Genomic DNA, 21,197 nt, shown 5'->3' with positions numbered 1-21,197 from the left:
ACCTGAGAGGGTCAGGACGTGAGAGGGTCAGGATGTGAGGGGGTCAGGACGTGAGGGGGTCAGGAGGTGAGGGGGTCAGGACGTGAGGGGGTCAGGAGGTGCGGGTGTCAGGACGTGAGGGGATCAGGAAGTGAGAGGGTCAGGACGTGAAGGGGTCAGGACGTGAGAGGGTCAGTACGTGAGGGGGGTCAGGACGTGAGGGGATCAGGACGTGAGAGGGTCAGGACGTGAGGTGGTCAGGACGTGAGGGGGTCAGAACGTGAAGGGGTCAGGACGTGAGGGGGTCAGGACGTGACAGGGTCAGGAAGTGAGAGGGTCAGGATGTGAGAGGATGAGTACGTGAGTGGGTCAGGACGTGAGAGGTTCAGGACGTGAGTGGGTCAGGATGTGAGGGGTTTAGGACGTGAGGGGGTCAGGACGTAAGGGGATCAGGACGTGAGGGGGTCAGGACGTAAGGGGGTCAGGACGTGAGGGGGTCAGAACGTGAGGGGATCAGGACGTGAGGGGGTCAGGACGTCAGGACGTGAGGGGGTCAGAACGTGAGGGCGTCTGGACGTGAGGGGATCAGGACGTGAGGAGATCAGGACGTGAGAGGGTCAGGACGTGAGGGGGTCAGGACGTGAGGGGGTCAGGACGTGAGGGGGTCATGACGTGAGGGGGTCAGGACGTGAGGGGGTCATGACGTGAGAAGGTCAGGACGAGAGGGGGTCAGGATGTGAGACGGTCAGGACGTGAGGGGATCAGGACGTGAGGGGGTCATGACGTGAGAAGGTCAGGACGAGAGGGGGTCAGGATGTGAGACGGTCAGGACGTGAGGGGATCAGGACGTGAGGGTGTCTTGGCGTGAGGGGGTCAGGACGTGAGGGGATCAGGAAGTGAGGGGATCAGGATGTGAGAGGATCAGGACGTGAGTGGATCAGGAAGTGAGGGGATCAGGACGTGATGGGGTCAGGACGTGAGGGGGTTAGGACGTGAGGGGGTCAGGACGTGAGGGGGTCAGGACGTGATGGGGTCAGGACGTGAGGGGGTCAGGACGAAGGGGTCAGACGTGAGGGGGTCAGGACGTGAGAGGTTCAGGACGTGAGGGGGTCAGGACGTGAGGGTATCAGGATGTGAGGGGTTCAGGACGTGAGGGGGTCAGGACGTAAGGGGATCAGGACGTGAGGGGGTCAGAACGTGAGGGGGTCAGGACCTGTGGGGATCAGGACGTGAGGGGATCAGGACGTGCGGGCGTCAAGACGTGAGGGGGTCAGGACGTAAGGGGGTCAGGACGTGAGGGGGTCAGGGCGTGAGGGGATCAGGACGTGAGGGGATCAGGACGTGAGGGGATCAGGACGTGCGGGGGTCAGGACGTGAGGGGGTCAGGACGTCAGGACGTGAGGGGGTCAGAACGTGAGGGGGTCTGGACGTGAGGGGATCAGGACGTGAGGGGGTCAGGACGTGAGGGGGTCAGGACGTGAGGGGGTCAGGATGTGAGACGGTCAGGACGTGAGGGGATCAGGACGTGAGGTAATCAGGACGTGAGGGGGTCAGGACGTGAGGGTGTCTTGGCGTGAGGGGGTCAGGACGTGAGGGGATCAGGAAGTGAGGGGATCAGGACGTGATGGGGTCAGGACGTGAGGGGGTCAGGAAGTGAGGGGATCAGGACGTGATGGGGTCAGGATGTGAGGGGGTCAGGACGTGAGGGGGTCAGGACGTGAGGGGGTCAGGACATGATGGGGTCAGGACGTGAGGGGGTCAGGACGAAGGGGTCAGGACGTGAGGGGGTCAGGACGTGAGAGGATCACGACGTGAGTGGATCAGGAAGTGTGGTGATCAGGACGTGACGGGATCAGGACGTGAGTGGATCCGGACGTGAGGGGGTCAGGACGTGAAGGGGTCAGGACGTGAGAGGATCAGTACGTGAGGGGGTCAGGATGTGAGGGGATCAGGACGTGAGAGGGTCGGGACGTGAGGTGGTCAGGACGTGAGGGGGTCAGGACGTGAAGGGGTCAGGACGTGAGAGGATCAGGACGTGAGAGGGTCGGGACGTGAGGGGATCAGGACGTGCGGGGGTCAGGACGTGAGAGGGTCAGGACGTGAGGGGATCAGGACGTGAGGGGATCAGGATGTGAGGGAGTCAGGACGTGAGAGGGTCAGTACGTGAGGGGGTCAGGATGTGACAGGGTCAGGATGTGAGAGGGTCAGGATGTGAGAGGATGAGGATGTGAGTGGGTCAGGACGTGAGGGGATCAGGACGTGAGGGGGTCAGGATGTGAGAGGGTCAGGACGTGAGGGGGTCAGGACGTGAGGGGGTCAGGACGTGAGATGGTCAGTACGTGAGGGGGTCAGGACGTGAGGGGGTCAGGACGAGAGGGGATCAGGACATGAGAGGGTCAGTACGTGAGGGGGTCAGGACGTGAGGGCGTCAGGACGTGAGGGGGGTCAGGACGTGATGCTGTCAGGACCTGAAGGGATCAGGACCTGAGGGGGTCAGGACGTGAGGGCGTCAGGACGTGAGGGGGGTCAGGACGTGATGGGGTCAGGACCTGAAGGGATCAGGACCTGAGGGGGTCAGGATGTGAGGGGATCAGGATGTGAGGGGGTCAGGATGTGAGAGGATGAGGATGTGAGTGGGTCAGGACGTGAGGGGATCAGGACGTGAGGGGGTCAGGATGTGAGAGGGTCAGGACGTGAGGGGGTCAGGACGTGAGGGGGTCAGGACGTGAGAGGGTCAGTACGTGAGGGGGTCAGGACGTGAGGGGGTCAGGACGAGAGGGGATCAGGACATGAGAGGGTCAGTACGTGAGGGGGTCAGGATGTGAGGGGGTCAGGGAGTGAGGGGTTCAGGACGTGAGGGGGTCAGGACGAAAGGGGATCAGGACGTGAGGGGATCAGGACGTGAGGGTGTCAGAACGTGAGGGTGTCAGAACGTGAGGGGGTCAGGACGTGAGGGGGTCAGGACGTGAGGGGGTCAGGACGTGAGGGGGTCAGGACGTGAGGGGGTCAGGATGTGAGGGGATCAGGACGTGAGGGGATCAGGACGTGCGAGGGTCAGGACGTGAGGGGGTCAGGACGTGAGGGGGTCAGGACGTGAGGGGGTCATGACGTGAGAGGGTCAGGACGTGAGGGGGTCAGGATGTGAGACGGTCAGGACGTGAGGGGATCAGGACGTGAGGGGATCAGGACGTGAGGGTGTCAGAACGTGAGGGTGTCAGAACGTGAGTGGATCAGGACGTGAGGGGGTCAGAACGTGAGGGGGTCAGGACGTGAGGGGATCAGGACGTGCGAGGGTCAGGACGTGAGGGGGTCAGGACGAGAGTGGATCAGGACATGAGAGGGTCAGTACGTGAGGGGGTCAGGACGTGAGGGGGTCAGGACGTGAGGGGGTCAGGACGTGATGGGGTCAGGACCTGAAGGGATCAGGACCTGAGGGGGTCAGGATGTGAGGGGATCAGGATGTGAGGGGGTCAGGGAGTGAGGGGTTCAGGACGTGAGGGGGTCAGGACGTAAGGGGGTCACGACGTAAGGGGATCAGGACGTGAGGGGATCAGGACGTGAGGGTGTCAGAACGTGAGGGTGTCAGAACGTGAGGGGGTCAGGACGTGAGGGGGTCAGGACGTGAGGGGGTCAGGACGTGTGGGGATCAGAACGTGAGAGGGTCAGGACGTGAGGGGATCAGGACGTGAGGGGTTCAGGATGTGAGAGGATCAGGACGTGAAGGGGTCAGAACGTGTGGGGATCAGAACGTGAGGGGGTCAGGACGTGAGGGGGTCAGGACGTGAGGGGGTCAGGACGTGAGGGGGTCAGGACGTGTGGGGATCAGAACGTGAGGGAGTCAGGACGTGAGGGGGCCAGGACGTGTGGGGATCAGAACGTGAGGGGGTCAGGACGTGAGGGGGTCAGGACGTGTGGGGATCAGAACGTGAGAGGGTCAGGACGTGAGGGGATCAGGACGTGAGAGGCTCAGGACGTGAGGGGATCAGGACGTGAGGGGGTCAGGACGTGTGGGGATCAGGACGTGAGGGGATCAGGACGTGAGGGGATCAGGACATGAGAGGCTCAGGACGTGAGGGGATCAGGATGTGAGGGGGTCAGAACGTGTGGGGATCAGAACGTGAGGGGGTCAGGACGTGAGGGGGTCAGAACGTGAGGGGGTCAGGACGTTAGTGGTTCAGGACGTGAGGGGATCAGGACGTGAGAGGATCAGGAAGTGAGGGGATCAGGACTTGAGGGGATCAGGACGTGAGGGGGTCAGGACGTGAAGGGATCAGGACGTGAAGGGGTCAGGACGTGTGGCGATCAGGACGTGAGTGGGTCAGGACGTGAGGAGATAAGGACTGAGGGTGTCAGGACGTGAGGGGGTCAGGACGTGAGAGGGTCAGGAATTGAGGGGATCAGGACGTGAAGGGGACAGGACGTAAGGGGGTCAGGACGTGAGGGGGTCAGAACGTGAGGGGATCAGGACGTGAGGTAATCAGGACGTGAGGGGGTCAGGACGTGAGGGGGTCAGGACGTGAGGGGGTCAGGACGTGAGGGGGTCAGGATGTGAGACGGTCAGGACGTGAGGGGATCAGGACGTGAGGTAATCAGGACGTGAGGGGGTCAGGACGTGAGGGTGTCTTGGCGTGAGGGGGTCAGGACGTGAGGGGATCAGGAAGTGAGGGGATCAGGACGTGATGGGGTCAGGACGTGAGGGGGTCAGGAAGTGAGGGGATCAGGACGTGATGGGGTCAGGATGTGAGGGGGTCAGGACGTGAGGGGGTCAGGACGTGAGGGGGTCAGGACATGATGGGGTCAGGACGTGAGGGGGTCAGGACGAAGGGGTCAGGACGTGAGGGGGTCAGGACGTGAGAGGATCACGACGTGAGTGGATCAGGAAGTGTGGTGATCAGGACGTGACGGGATCAGGACGTGAGTGGATCCGGACGTGAGGGGGTCAGGACGTGAAGGGGTCAGGACGTGAGAGGATCAGTACGTGAGGGGGTCAGGATGTGAGGGGATCAGGACGTGAGAGGGTCGGGACGTGAGGTGGTCAGGACGTGAGGGGGTCAGGACGTGAAGGGGTCAGGACGTGAGAGGATCAGGACGTGAGAGGGTCGGGACGTGAGGGGATCAGGACGTGCGGGGGTCAGGACGTGAGAGGGTCAGGACGTGAGGGGATCAGGACGTGAGGGGATCAGGATGTGAGGGAGTCAGGACGTGAGAGGGTCAGTACGTGAGGGGGTCAGGATGTGACAGGGTCAGGATGTGAGAGGGTCAGGATGTGAGAGGATGAGGATGTGAGTGGGTCAGGACGTGAGGGGATCAGGACGTGAGGGGGTCAGGATGTGAGAGGGTCAGGACGTGAGGGGGTCAGGACGTGAGGGGGTCAGGACGTGAGATGGTCAGTACGTGAGGGGGTCAGGACGTGAGGGGGTCAGGACGAGAGGGGATCAGGACATGAGAGGGTCAGTACGTGAGGGGGTCAGGACGTGAGGGCGTCAGGACGTGAGGGGGGTCAGGACGTGATGCTGTCAGGACCTGAAGGGATCAGGACCTGAGGGGGTCAGGACGTGAGGGCGTCAGGACGTGAGGGGGGTCAGGACGTGATGGGGTCAGGACCTGAAGGGATCAGGACCTGAGGGGGTCAGGATGTGAGGGGATCAGGATGTGAGGGGGTCAGGATGTGAGAGGATGAGGATGTGAGTGGGTCAGGACGTGAGGGGATCAGGACGTGAGGGGGTCAGGATGTGAGAGGGTCAGGACGTGAGGGGGTCAGGACGTGAGGGGGTCAGGACGTGAGAGGGTCAGTACGTGAGGGGGTCAGGACGTGAGGGGGTCAGGACGAGAGGGGATCAGGACATGAGAGGGTCAGTACGTGAGGGGGTCAGGATGTGAGGGGGTCAGGGAGTGAGGGGTTCAGGACGTGAGGGGGTCAGGACGAAAGGGGATCAGGACGTGAGGGGATCAGGACGTGAGGGTGTCAGAACGTGAGGGTGTCAGAACGTGAGGGGGTCAGGACGTGAGGGGGTCAGGACGTGAGGGGGTCAGGACGTGAGGGGGTCAGGACGTGAGGGGGTCAGGATGTGAGGGGATCAGGACGTGAGGGGATCAGGACGTGCGAGGGTCAGGACGTGAGGGGGTCAGGACGTGAGGGGGTCAGGACGTGAGGGGGTCATGACGTGAGAGGGTCAGGACGTGAGGGGGTCAGGATGTGAGACGGTCAGGACGTGAGGGGATCAGGACGTGAGGGGATCAGGACGTGAGGGTGTCAGAACGTGAGGGTGTCAGAACGTGAGTGGATCAGGACGTGAGGGGGTCAGAACGTGAGGGGGTCAGGACGTGAGGGGATCAGGACGTGCGAGGGTCAGGACGTGAGGGGGTCAGGACGAGAGTGGATCAGGACATGAGAGGGTCAGTACGTGAGGGGGTCAGGACGTGAGGGGGTCAGGACGTGAGGGGGTCAGGACGTGATGGGGTCAGGACCTGAAGGGATCAGGACCTGAGGGGGTCAGGATGTGAGGGGATCAGGATGTGAGGGGGTCAGGGAGTGAGGGGTTCAGGACGTGAGGGGGTCAGGACGTAAGGGGGTCACGACGTAAGGGGATCAGGACGTGAGGGGATCAGGACGTGAGGGTGTCAGAACGTGAGGGTGTCAGAACGTGAGGGGGTCAGGACGTGAGGGGGTCAGGACGTGAGGGGGTCAGGACGTGTGGGGATCAGAACGTGAGAGGGTCAGGACGTGAGGGGATCAGGACGTGAGGGGTTCAGGATGTGAGAGGATCAGGACGTGAAGGGGTCAGAACGTGTGGGGATCAGAACGTGAGGGGGTCAGGACGTGAGGGGGTCAGGACGTGAGGGGGTCAGGACGTGAGGGGGTCAGGACGTGTGGGGATCAGAACGTGAGGGAGTCAGGACGTGAGGGGGCCAGGACGTGTGGGGATCAGAACGTGAGGGGGTCAGGACGTGAGGGGGTCAGGACGTGTGGGGATCAGAACGTGAGAGGGTCAGGACGTGAGGGGATCAGGACGTGAGAGGCTCAGGACGTGAGGGGATCAGGACGTGAGGGGGTCAGGACGTGTGGGGATCAGGACGTGAGGGGATCAGGACGTGAGGGGATCAGGACATGAGAGGCTCAGGACGTGAGGGGATCAGGATGTGAGGGGGTCAGAACGTGTGGGGATCAGAACGTGAGGGGGTCAGGACGTGAGGGGGTCAGAACGTGAGGGGGTCAGGACGTTAGTGGTTCAGGACGTGAGGGGATCAGGACGTGAGAGGATCAGGAAGTGAGGGGATCAGGACTTGAGGGGATCAGGACGTGAGGGGGTCAGGACGTGAAGGGATCAGGACGTGAAGGGGTCAGGACGTGTGGCGATCAGGACGTGAGTGGGTCAGGACGTGAGGAGATAAGGACTGAGGGTGTCAGGACGTGAGGGGGTCAGGACGTGAGAGGGTCAGGAATTGAGGGGATCAGGACGTGAAGGGGACAGGACGTAAGGGGGTCAGGACGTGAGGGGGTCAGAACGTGAGGGGGTCAGGACGTGAGGGGGTCAGGGCGTGAGCGGTACAGAACGTGAAGGGGTCAGAACCTAAGGGGGTCAGGACGTGAGGGGGTCAGAACGTGAGGGGGTCAGAACGTGAGGAGGTCAGGACGTGAGGTGGTCAGGACGTGAGGGGATCAGGACGTGAGTGGGTCAGGACGTGAGGGGGTCAGGACGTGAGGGGGTCAGGACGTGAGGGGGTCAGGACAAAGAACAAACAAAGAACAAAGAAATGTACAGCACAGGAACAGGCCCTTCGGCCCTCCAAGCCCGTGCCGACCATACTGCCCGACTAAACTACAATCTTCTACACTTCCTGGGTCCGTATCCTTCTATTCCCATCCTATTCATATATTTGTCAAGATGCCCCTTAAATGTCCCTATCGTCCCTGCCTCCACTACCTCCTCCGGTAGTGAGTTCCAGGCACCCACTACCCTCTGCGTAAAAAACTTGCCTCGTACATCTACTCTAAACTTTGCCCCTCTCACCTTAAACCTATGCCCCCTAGTAATTGACCCCTCTACCCTGGGGAAAAGCCTCTGACTATCCACTCTGTCTATGCCCCTCATAATTTTGTATACCTCTATCAGGTCGCCCCTCAACCTCCTTCGTTCCAGTGAGAACAAACCGAGTTTATTCAATCGCTCCTCATAGCTTATCCCCTCCATACCAGGCAACATTCTGGTAAATCTCTTCTGCACCCTCTCTAAAGCCTCCACATCCTTCTGGTAGTGTGGCGACCAGAATTGAACACTATACTCCAAGTGTGGCCTAACTAAGGTTCTATACAGCTGCAACATGACTTGCCAATTCTTATACTCAATGCCCCGGCCAATGAAGGCAAGCATGCCGTATGCCTTCTTGACTACCTTCTCCACCTGTGTAGCCCCTTTCAGTGATCTGTGGACCTGTACTCCTAGGACGTGAGGGGGTCAGGATGTGTGGGGATCAGAACGTGAGGGAGTCAGGACGTGAGGGGGCCAGGACGTGTGGGGATCAGAACGTGAGGGGGTCAGGACGTGAGAGGGTCAGGACGTGAGGGGATCAGGACGTGAGAGGCTCAGGACGTGAGGGGATCAGGACGTGAGGGGGTCAGGACGTGTGGGGATCAGGACGTGAGGGGGTCAGGACGTGTGGGGATCAGAACGTGAGAGGGTCAGGACGTGAGGGGATCAGGACGTGAGAGGCTCAGGACGTGAGGGGATCAGGACGTGAGGGGGTCAGGACGTGTGGGGATCAGGACGTGAGGGGATCAGGACGTGAGGGGATCAGGACGTGAGAGGCTCAGGACGTGAGGGGATCAGGATGTGAGGGGGTCAGAACGTGTGGGGATCAGAACGTGAGGGGGTCAGGACGTGAGGGGGTCAGGGCGTGAGGGGTACAGAACGTGAAGGGGTCAGAACCTAAGGGGGTCAGGACGTGAGGGGGTCAGAACGTGAGGGGGTCAGAACGTTAGGAGGTCAGGACGTGAGGTGGTCAGGACGTGAGGGGATCAGGACGTGAGTGGGTCAGGACGTGAGGGGGTCAGGACGTGAGAGGGTCAGGACGTGAGAAGGTCCGGACCTGAGGGGGTTAGGACGTGTGGGGGTCAGGACGTGAGGGGATCTGGACGTGAGGGGGTCAGGGCGTGAGGGGGTCAGGGCGTGAGGGGGTCAGGATGTGAGAGGGTCATGATGTGGTGAGGTCTGGGCGTGAGGTGATCAGGACGTCAGGGGGTCAAGACGTGAGGGGGTCAGGACGTGAGAGGTTCATGATGTGGTGAGGTCTGGGCGTGAGGGGTCAGGACGTGAGTTTTTCAGGACGAGAGGGGTCAGGACGTGATTTTATCAGGACGTGAGGGGTTCTGGACGTGAGGGGATCAGGACTGAGGGGATCAGGACGTGAGGGGGTCAGGACGTGAGGGGGTCAGGGAGTGAGGGGGTCAGGACGTGAGGGGGTCAGGACGTAAGGGGGTCAGGACGTGAGGGGGTCAGGATGTGAGGGGGTCAGGACGTGAGGGGGTCAGGACGTGAGGGGGTCAGGACGTGAGAGGGTCAGGATGTGGTGAGGTCAGGACGTGAGGGGGTCAGGATGTGAGGGGATCAGGACGTGAGGGGGTCAGGACGTGAGGGGGTCAGGACGTGAGAGGATCAGGACGTGAGGGGATCAGGACGTGAGAGGGTCAGGACGTGAGGGGATCAGGACGTGAGGGGGTCAGGACGTGAGGGGGTCAGGATGTGGTGAGGTCAGGACGTGAGGGGATCAGGATGTGAAGGGGTCAGGTCGTGAGGGGGTCAGGACGTGAGGGGGTCAGGACGTGAGAGGGTCAGGATGTGGTGAGGTCAGGACGTGAGGGGGTCAGGATGTGAGGAGGTCTGGGCCTGAGGATATCAGAAAGTGAGGGGATGAGGACGTGAGGGGATCAGGACAAGAGGAGGTCAGGATGTGAGGGTGTCAGGACGAGAGGGGATTAGGACGCGAGGGAGTCAGGATCTGAGGGGACCAGGACGTGAGGGGGTCAGGACGTGAGGGGATCAGGATGTGAGGGGGTCAGGACGTAAGAGGGTCTGGACGTGAGGGGGTCAGAACGTGAGGGGGTCAGGACGTGAGGGGATCAGGACGTGAGGGGATCAGGACGTGAGAGGGTCAGGATGTGGTGAGGTCAGGACGTGAGGGGGTCAGGATGTGAGGGGATCAGGACGTGAGGGGGTCAGGACGTGAAGGGGTCAGGATGTGAGAGGGTCAGGATGTGGTGAGGTCAGGACGTGAGGGGGTCAGGACGTGAGGGGGTCAGGACGTGAGGGTGTCAGGACGTGTGGGGATCAGAACGTGAGGGAGTCAGGACGTGAGGGGGCCAGGACGTGTGGGGATCAGAACGTGAGGGGGTCAGGACGTGAGGGGGTCAGGACGTGTGGGGATCAGAACGTGAGAGGGTCAGGACGTGAGGGGATCAGGACGTGAGAGGCTCAGGACGTGAGGGGATCAGGACGTGAGGAGGATCAGGACGGGAGACGGTCAGGACGTGAGGGGGTCAGGACGTGAGGGGGTCAGGACGTGAGGGGGTCAGGATGTGAGAGGGTCAGGACCTGAGGGGATCAGGACGTGAGGGGGTCAGGACGTGAGGGGGTCAGGACGTGAGAGGGTCAGGATGTGGTGAGGTCTGGGCGTGAGGGGATCAGGACGTGAGGGGGTCAGGACGTGAGGGGGCAGGATGTGAGGGGGTCAGGACGTGAGGGGTTCAGGACGTGAGGGGATCAGGACGTGAGGGGGTCAGGACGTGAGGGGTTCAGGACGTGAGAGGGTCAGGATGTGGTGAGGTCTGGGCGTGAGGGGATCAGGACGTCAGGGAGTCAGGACGTGAGTTTGTCAGGACGTGAGGGGATCAGGACGTGAGGGGATTAGGACGTGAGGGGATCAGGACGTGAGGGGGTCAGGACGTGAGGGGGTCAGGACGTGAGGGGGTCAGGGAGTGAGGGGGTCAGGACGTGAGGGGGTCAGAACGTGAGGGGGTCAGGACGTGAGGGGATCAGGACATGATGGGCTCAGGACATGAGGGGGTCAGGACGTGAGGGGGTCAGGACTTGAGGGGGTCAGGACGTGAGGGGGTCAGGACGTGAGGGGGTCAGGAGGTGCGGGGGTCAGGACGTGAGGGGATCAGGACGTGAGAGGTTCAGGACGTGAGGGGGTCAGGAAGTGAAGGGGTCAGGACGTGAGGGGAAAAGGACGTGAGAGGGTCAGGACGTGAGGGGGTCAGGACGTGAGGGGGTCTGGACGTGAAGGTGTCAGGACGTGAGAGGGTCAGGACGTGAGGGGGTCAGGACGTGAGGGGATCAGGACGTGAGGGGGTCAGGACGTGATGGGCTCAGGACATGAGGGGGTCAGGACGTGAGGGGGTCAGGACGTGAGGGGGCCAGGACGTGTGGGGATCAGAACGTGAGGGGGTCAGGACGTGAGGGGGTCAGGACGTGTGGGGATCAGGACGTGAGGGGATCAGGACGTGAGGGGATCAGGACGTGAGAGGCTCAGGACGTGAGGGGATCAGGACGTGAGGGGGTCAGAACGTGTGGGGATCAGAACGTGAGGGGGTCAGGACGTGAGGGGGTCAGAACGTGAGGGGGTCAGGACGTTAGTGGTTCAGGACGTGAGGGGATCAGGCCGTGAGAGGATCAGGAAGTGAGGGGATCAGGACGTGAGGGGATCAGGACGTGAGGGGATCAGGACGTGAGGGGGTCAGGACGTGAAGGGATCAGGACGTGAAGGGGTCAGGACGTGAGGGTGTCAGGACGTGAGGGGGTCAGGACATGAGGGGATCAGGACGTGAGAGGCTCAGGACGTAAGGGGGTCTGGACGTGAGGGGGTCAGAACGTGAGGGGGTCAGGACGTGAGGGGATCAGGACGTGAGGGGATCAGGACGTGAGAGGGTCAGGATGTGGTGAGGTCAGGACGTGAGGGGGTCAGGATGTGAGGGGATCAGGACGTGAGGGGGTCAGGACGTGAAGGGGTCAGGATGGGAGACGGTCAGGACGTGAGGGGGTCAGGACGTGAGGGGGTCAGGACGTGAGGGGGTCAGGATGTGAGAGGGTCAGGACCTGAGGGGATCAGGACGTGAGGGGGTCAGGACGTGAGGGGGTCAGGACGTGAGAGGGTCAGGATGTGGTGAGGTCTGGGCGTGAGGGGATCAGGACGTGAGGGGGTCAGGACGTGAGTGTGTCAGGACGTGAGGGGATCAGGGCGTGAGGGGATCAGGACGTGAGGGCGTCAGGACGTGAGGGGGCAGGATGTGAGGGGGTCAGGACGTGATGGGTTCAGGACGTGAGGGGATCAGGACGTGAGGGGGTCAGGACGTGAGGGGTTCAGGATGTGAGAGGGTCAGGATGTGGTGAGGTCTGGGCGTGAGGGGATAAGGACGTCAGGGTGTCAGGACGTGAGGGGTTCAGGACGTGAGAGGCTCAGGATGTGGTGAGGTCTGGGCGTGAGGGGATCAGGACGTCAGGGGGTCAGGACGTGAGTTTGTCAGGACGTGAGGGGATCAGGACGTGAGGGGATTAGGACGTGAGGGGATCAGGACGTGAGGGGGTCAGGACGTGAGGGGGTCAGGACGTGAGGGGGTCAGGGAGTGAGGGGGTCAGGACGTGAGGGGGTCAGAACGTGAGGGGGTCAGGATGTGAGGGGATCAGGACGTGATGGGCTCAGGACATGAGGGGGTCAGGACGTGAGGGGGTCAGGACTTGAGGGGGTCAGGACGTGAGGGGGTCAGGACGTGAGGGGGTCAGGAGGTGCGGGGGTCAGGACGTGAGGGGATCAGGACGTGAGAGGTTCAGGACGTGAGGGGGTCAGGAAGTGAAGGGGTCAGGACGTGAGAGGGTCAGGACGTGAGGGGATAAGGACGTGAGAGGGTCAGGACGTGAGGGGGTCAGGACGTGAGGGGGTCAGGACGTGAAGGTGTCAGGACGTGAGAGGGTCAGGACGTGAGGGGGTCAGGACGTGAGGGGATCAGGACGTGAGGGGGTCAGGACGTGATTGGGTCAGGACGTGAGGGGATCAGGACGTGAGAGGGTCAGGACGTGAGGGAGTCAGTACGTGAGGGGGTCAGGACGTGAGGGGGTCATGACGTGAGGGGGTCAGGACGTGAGAGGGTCAGGACGAGAGGGGATCAGGACGTGAGGGGGTCACGACGTGATGGGGTCAGGTCCTGAGGGGATCAGGACGTGAGGGGTTCAGGATGTGAGGGGGTCAGGACGTGAGGGGGCCAGGACGTGTGGGGATCAGAACGTGAGGGGGTCAGGACGTGAGGGGGTCAGGACGTGTGGGGATCAGAACGTGAGAGGGTCAGGACGTGAGGGGATCAGGACGTGAGAGGCTCAGGACGTGAGGGGATCAGGACGTGAGGGGATAAGGACGTGAGGGGATCAGGACGTGAGGGGGTCAGGACGTGAGGGGGTCAGGACGTGAGAGGCTCAGGACGTGAGGGGATCAGGACGTGAGGGGGTCAGAACGTGTGGGGATCAGAACGTGAGGGGGTCAGGACGTGAGGGGGTCAGAACGTGAGGGGGTCAGGACGTTAGTGGTTCAGGACATGAGGGGATCAGGACGTGAGAGGATCAGGAAGTGAGGGGATCAGGACGTGAGAGGCTCAGGACGTGAGGGGATCAGGACGTGAGGGGGTCAGGACGTGAGGGGATCAGGACGTGAGGGGATCAGGACGTGAGAGGCTCAGGACGTGAGGGGATCAGGACGTGAGGGGGTCAGAACGTGTGGGGATCAGAACGTGAGGGGGTCAGGACGTGAGGGGGTCAGAACGTGAGGGGGTCAGGACGTTAGTGGTTCAGGACATGAGGGGATCAGGACGTGAGAGGATCAGGAAGTGAGGGGATCAGGACGTGAGGGGATCAGGACGTGAGGGGATCAGGACGTGAGGGGGTCAGGACGTGAAGGGATCAGGACGTGAAGGGGTCAGGACGTGAGGGGGTCAGGACGTGAGGGGGTCAGGACGTGAGGGGATCAGGACGTGAGAGGCTCAGGACGTGAGGGGGTCAGGACGTGAGGGTGTCAGGACGTGAGGGGATAAGGACGTGAGGGGGTCAGGACGTGAGGGGATCAGGACGTGAGAGGCTCAGGACGTGAGGGGGTCAGGACGTGAGGGTGTCAGGACGTGAGGGGATCAGGACGTGAGGGGATCAGGACGTGAGAGGCTCAGGACATGAGGGGGTCAGGACGTGAGGGTGTCAGGACGTGAGGGGATAAGGACGTGAGGGGGTCAGAACGTGTGGGGATCAGAACGTGAGGGGGTCAGGACGTGAGGGGATCAGAACGTGAGGGGATCAGGACGTGAGGGGATCAAAACGTGTGGGGATCAGAACGTGAGGGGGTCAGGACGTGAGGGGGTCAGGACGTGAGAGGATCAGGACGTGAGGGGATAAGGATGTGAGGGGTCAGGACGTGAGGGGGTCAGGGCGTGAGGGGTACAGAACGTGAAGGGGTCAGAACCTAAGGGGGTCAGGACGTGAGGGGGTCAGAACGTGAGGGGGTCAGAACGTGAGGAGGTCAGGACGTGAGGGGGTCAGGACGTGAGGGGATCAGGACGTGAGTGGGTCAGGAAGTGAGGGGGTCAGGACGTGAGAGGGTCAGGACGTGAGAAGGTCCGGACCTGAGGGGGTTAGGACGTGTGGGGGTCATGACGTGAGGGGATCTGGACGTGAGGGGGTCAGGGCGTGAGGGGGTCAGGGCGTGAGGGGGTCAGGATGTGAGAGGGTCATGATGTGGTGAGGTCTGGGCGTGAGGTGATCAGGACGTCAGGGGGTCAAGACGTGAGGGGGTCAGGACGTGAGAGGTTCATGATGTGGTGAGGTCTGGGCGTGAGGGGTCAGGACGTGAGGGGGTCAGGACGTGAGTTTTTCAGGACGAGAGGGGTCAGGACGTGATTTTATCAGGACGTGAGGGGTTCTGGACGTGAGGGGATTAGGACGTGAGGGGGTCAGGGAGTGAGGGGGTCAGGACGTGAGGGGGTCAGGACGTAAGGGGGTCAGGACGTGAGGGGGTCAGGATGTGAGGGGGTCAGGACGTGAGGGGGTCAGGACGTGAGGGGGTCAGGATGTGGTGAGGTCAGGACGTGAGGGGGTCAGGATGTGAGGGGATCAGGACGTGAGGGGGTCAGGACGTGAGGGGGTCAGGACGTGAGAGGATCAGGACGTGAGGGGATCAGGACGTGAGAAGGTCAGGACGTGAGGGGATCAGGACGTGAGGGGGTCAGGACGTGAGGGGGTCAGGATGTGGTGAGGTCAGGACGTGAGGGGATCAGGATGTGAAGGGGTCAGGTCGTGAGGGGGTCAGGACGTGAGGGGGTCAGGACGTGAGAGGGTCAGGATGTGGTGAGGTCAGGACGTGAGGGGGTCAGGATGTGAGGAGGTCTGGGCGTGAGGATATCAGAAAGTGAGGGGATGAGGACGTGAGGGGATCAGGATAAGAGGAGGTCAGGATGTGAGGGTGTCAGGACGAGAGGGGATTAGGACGCGAGGGAGTCAGGATCTGAGGGGATCAGGAAGTGAGGGGGTCAGGACGTGAGGGGATCAGGATGTGAGGGGGTCAGGACGTAAGGGGGTCTGGACGTGAGGGGGTCAGAACGTGAGGGGGTCAGGATGTGAGGGGATCAGGACGTGAGGGGTTCAGGACGTAAGGGGGTCAGGACGTGAGAGGGTCAGGATGTGGTGAGGTCAGGACGTGAGGGGGTCAGGATGTGAGGGGATCAGGACGTGAGGGGATCAGGACGTGAGGGGATCAGGACGTGAGAGGGTCAGGATGTGGTGAGGTCAGGACGTGAGGGGGTCAGGATGTGAGGGGATCAGGACGTGAGGGGGTCAGGACGTGAAGGGGTCAGGACGTGAGGAGGATCAGGACGGGTGACGGTCAGGACGTGAGGGGGTCAGGACGTGAGGGGGTCAGGACGTGAGGGGGTCAGGATGTGAGAGGGTCAGGACCTGAGGGGATCAGGACGTGAGGGGTTCAGGACGTGAGGGGGTCAGGACGTGAGAGGGTCAGGATGTGGTGAGGTCTGGGCGTGAGGGGTTCAGGACGTGAGGGGGTCAGGACGTGAGGGGGCAGGATGTGAGGGGGTCAGGACGTGAGGGGTTCAGGACGTGAGGGGGTCAGTACGTGAGGGGGCAGGATGTGAGGGGGTCAGGATGTGAGGGGATCAGGACGTGAGGGGGTCAGGACGGGAGGGGTTCAGGACGTGAGAGCGTCAGAATGTGGTGAGGTCTGGGCGTGAGGGGATCAGGACGTCAGGGGGTCAGGACGTGAGTTTGTCAGGACGTGAGGGGATCAGGACGTGAGGGGATTAGACGGGAGGGGATCAGGACGTGAGGGGGTCAGGACGTGAGGGGGTCAGGACGTGAGGGGGTCAGGGAGTGAGGGGGTCAGGACGTGAGGGGGTCAGAACGTGAGGGGGTCAGGACGTGAGGGGATCAGGACGTGATGGGCTCAGGACATGAGGGGGTCTGGACGTGAGGGGGTCAGGACTTGAGGGGGTCAGGACGTGAGGGGGTCAGGACGTGAGGGGGTCAGGAGGTGCGGGGGTCAGGACGTGTGGGGATCAGGACGTGAGAGGTTCAGGACGTGAGGGGGTCAGGAAGTGAAGGGGTCAGGACGTGAGAGGGTCAGGACGTGAGGGGATAAGGACGTGAGAGGGTCAGGACGTGAGGGGGTCAGGACGTGAGGGGGTCAGGACGTGAAGGTGTCAGGACGTGAGAGGGTCAGGACGTGAGGGGGTCAGGACGTGAGGGGATCAGGACGTGAGGGGGTCAGGACGTGATTGGGTCAGGACGTGAGGGGATCAGGACGTGAGAGGGTCAGGACGTGAGGGGGTCAGTACGTGAGGGGATCAGGACGTGAGGGGGTCAGGACGTGAGGGGGTCAGGACGTGAGAGGGTCAGGACGTGAGAGGGTCAGGACGAGAGGGGATCAGGACGTGAGGGGGTCACGACGTGATGGGGTCAGGACCTGAGGGGATCAGGACGTGAGGGGTTCAGGATGTGAGAGGATCAGGACGTGAAGGGGTCAGAACGTGTGTGGATCAGAACGTGAGGGGGTCAGGACGTGAGTGGGTCAGGACGTGTGGGGATCAGAACGTGAGGGGGTCAGGACGTGAGGGGGTCAGGACGTGACGGTGTCAGGACGTGTGGGGATCAGAACGTGAGGGGGTCAGGACGTGAGGGGGTCAGGACGTGTGGGGATCAGAACGTGAGAGGGTCAGGACGTGAGGGGATCAGGACGTGAGAGGCTCTGGACGTGAGGGGATCAGGACGTGAGGGGATCAGGACGTGTGGGGATCAGGACTTGAGGGGATCAGGACGTGAGGGGATCAGGACGTGAGGGGATCAGGACGTGAGGGGATCAGGACGTGAGGGGGTCAGAACGTGTGGGGATCAGGACGTGAGGGGGTCAGAACGTGAGGGGGTCAGGACGTTAGTGGTTCAGGACGTGAGGGAATCAGGACGTGAGAGGATCAGGAAGTGAGGGGATCAGGACGTGAGGGGATCAGGACGTGAGGGGATCAGGACGTGAGGGGGTCAGGACGTGAAGGGATCAGGACGTGAAGGGGTCAGGACGTGAGGGGGTCAGGACGTGAGGGGGTCAGGACGTGAGGGGATCAGGACGTGAGAGGCTCAGGACGTAAGGGGGTCTGGACGTGAGGGGGTCAGAACGTGAGGGGGTCTGGACGTGAGGGGATCAGGACGTGAGGGGATCAGGACGTGAGAGGGTCAGGATGTGGTGAGGTCAGGACGTGAGGGGGTCAGGATGTGAGGGGATCAGGACGTGAGGGGGTCAGGACGTGAGGGGGTCAGGATGTGAGGGGATCAGGACGTGAGAGGATCTGGACGTGAAGGGGTCAGGATGGGAGACGGTCAGGACGTGAGGGGGTCAGGACGTGAGGGGGTCAGGACGTGAGGGGGTCAGGATGTGAGAGGGTCAGGACCTGAGGGGGTCAGGACGTGAGGGGGTCAGGACGTGAGAGGGTCAGGATGTGGTGAGGTCTGGGCGTGAGGGGATCAGGACGTCAGGGGGTCAGGACGTGAGGGGTTCAGGACGTGAGAGGGTCAGGATGTGGTGAGGTCTGGGCGTGAGGGGGTCAGGACGTGAGTTTGTCAGGACGTGAGGGGATCAGGACGTGAGGGGATTAGGACGTGAGGGGATCAGGACGTGAGGGGGTGAGGACGTGAGGGGGTCAGGACGTGAGGGGGTCAGGGAGTGAGGGGGTTAGGACGTGAGGGGGTCAGAAAGTGAGGGGGTCAGGACGTGAGGGGATCAGGACGTGATGGGCTCAGGACATGAGGGGGTCAGGACGTGAGGGGGTCAGGACTTGAGGGGGTCAGGACGTGAGGGGGTCAGGACGTGAGGGGGTCAGGAGGTGCGGGGGTCAGGACGTGAGGGGATCAGGACGTGAGAGGTTCAGGACGTGAGGGGGTCAGGAAGTGAAGAGGTCAGGACGTGAGAGGGTCAGGACGTGAGGGGATAAGGACGTGAGAGGGTCAGGACGTGAGGGGGTCAGGACGTGAGGGGGTCAGGACGTGAAGGTGTCAGGACGTGAGAGGGTCAGGACGTGAGGGGGTCAGGACGTGAGGGGATCAGGACGTGAGGGGGTCAGGACGTGATTGGGTCAGGACGTGAGGGGATCAGGACGTGAGAGGGTCAGGACGTGAGGGGGTCAGTACGTGAGGGGGTCAGGACGTGAGGGGGTCAGGACGTGAGGGGATCAGAACGTGAGGGGGTCAGGACGTGAGGGGGTCAGGACGTGTGGGGATCAGAACGTGAGGGGGTCAGGACGTGAGGGGGTCAGGACGTGTGGGGATCAGAACGTGAGAGGGTCAGGACGTGAGGGGATCAGGACGTGTGAGGCTCAGGACGTGAGGGGATCAGGACGTGAGGGGATCAGGACGTGAGGGGATCAGGACATGAGAGGCTCAGGACGTGAGGGGATCAGGACGTGAGGGGGTCAGAACGTGTGGGGATCAGAACGTGAGGGGGTCAGGACGTGAGGGGGTCAGAACGTGAGGGGGTCAGGACGTTAGTGGTTCAGGACGTGAGGGGATCAGGACGTGAGAGGATCAGGAAGTGAGGGGATCAGGACGTGAGGGGATCAGGACGTGAGGGGATCAGGACGTGAGGGGGTCAGGACGGGAAGGGATCAGGACGTGAAGGGGTCAGGACGTGAGGGGGTCAGGACGTGAGGGGATCAGGACGTGAGAGGCTCAGGACGTGAGGGGGTCAGGACGTGAGGGTGTCAGGACGTGAGGGGATAAGGACGTGAGGGGGTCAGGACGTGAGGGGATCAGGACGTGAGAGGCTCAGGACGTGAGGGGGTCAGGACGTGTGGGTGTCAGGACGTGAGGGGATCAGGACGTGAGGGGATCAGGACGTGAGAGGCTCAGGACGTGAGAGGGTCAGGACGTGAGCGGATAAGGACGTGAGGTGGTCAGAACGTGTGGGGATCAGAACGTGAGGGGGTCAGGACGTGAGGGGATCAGGACGTGAGGGGATCAGGACGTGAGGGGATCAGAACGTGTGGGGATCAGAACGTGAGGGGATCAGGACGTGAGGGGGTCAGAACGTGAGGGGGTCAGGACGTGAGAGGATCAGGACGTGAGGGGATCAGGACGTGAGGGGATCAGGACGTGAGGGGGTCAGAACGTGAGGGGGTCAGAACGTGAGGAGGTCAGGACGTGAGGGGGTCAGGACGTGAGTGGGTCAGGGCGTGAGGGGGTCAGGACGTGAGAGGGTCAGGACGTGAGAAGGTCCGGACCTGAGGGGGTTAGGACGTGTGGGGGTCAGGACGTGAGGGGATCTGGACGTGAGGGGGTCAGGGCGTGAGGGGGTCAGGATGTGAGAGGGTCATGATGTGGTGAGGTCTGGGCGTGAGGTGATCAGGACGTGAGGGGGTCAAGACGTGAGGGGGTCAGGACGTGAGAGGTTCATGATGTGGTGAGGTCTGGGCGTGAGGGGTCAGGACGTGAGGGGGTCAGGACGTGAGTTTTTCAGGACGAGTGGGGTCAGGACGTGAGGGGTTCTGGACGTGAGGGGATCAGGACTGAGGGGATCAGGACGTAAGGGGGTCAGGACGTGAGGGGGTCAGAACGTGAGGGGGTCTGGACGTGAGGGGATCAGGACGTGAGGGTGTCAGGACGTGAGGGGGTCAGGACGTGAGGGGGTCAGGAAGTGAGTGGGTCAGGACGTGAGGGGGTCAGGACGTGAGGCAATAAGGACGTAAGAGGGTCAGTACGTGAGAGGGTCAGGATGTGAGGGGGTCAGGACGTGAGGGGGTCAGGACGTGAGGGGGTCAGGACGTGAGGGTATCAGGATGTGAGGGGGTCAGGATGTGAAGGGGTCAGGTCGTGAGGGGGTCAGGACGTGAGAGGATCAGGACGTGAGGGGATCAGGACCTGAGAGGGTCAGGATGTGGTGAGGTCAGGACTTGAGGGGGTCAGGATGTGAGGGGATCAGGACGTGAGGGGGTCAGGATGTGAGGAGGTCTGGGCGTGAGGATATCAGAAAGTGAGGGGATGAGGACGTGAGGGGGTCAGGATGTGAGGGGATCAGGACGTGAAGGGGTCAGGACGTGAGGGGGTCAGGGAGTGAGGGGTTCAGGACGTGAGGGGGTCAGGACGTAAGGGGGTCTGGACGTGAGGGGGTCAGAACGTGAGGGGGTCAGGACGTGAGGGGATCAGGACGTGAGGGGGTCAGGACGTGAAGGGGTCAGGATGTGAGAGTGTCAGGACCTGAGGGGATCAGGATGTGAGACGGTCAGGACGTGAGAGGATCAGGACGTGAGGGGATCAGGACGTGAGAGGATCAGGACGTGAGGGGGTCATGACGTGAGGGGGTCAGAATGTGTAAGGGTCAGGACCTGAGGGGATCAGGACGTGAGGGGGTCAGGACGTGAGGGGGTCAGGACGTGAGAGGGTCAGGATGTGGTGAGGTCTAGGCGTGAGGGGATCAGGACGTGAGGGGGTCAGGACGTGAGGGTGTCAGGACGTGAGGGGATCAGGACGTGAGAGGGTCAGGATGTGGTGAGGTCTGGGCGTGAGTGGATCAGGACGTGATTGGGTCAGGACGTGAGGGGGCAGGATGTGAGGGGGTCAGGACGTGAGGGGTTCAGGACGTGAGGGGATCAGGACGTGAGGGGGTCAGGACGTGAGGTGTTCAGGACGTGAGAGTGTCAGGAT

This window comes from Scyliorhinus torazame, chromosome 20 (genome assembly GCF_047496885.1).
Source record: "Scyliorhinus torazame isolate Kashiwa2021f chromosome 20, sScyTor2.1, whole genome shotgun sequence".
In the NCBI taxonomy this organism is placed as follows: Eukaryota; Metazoa; Chordata; class Chondrichthyes; order Carcharhiniformes; family Scyliorhinidae; genus Scyliorhinus; species Scyliorhinus torazame.
This window is presented reverse-complemented; position numbering follows the sequence as displayed.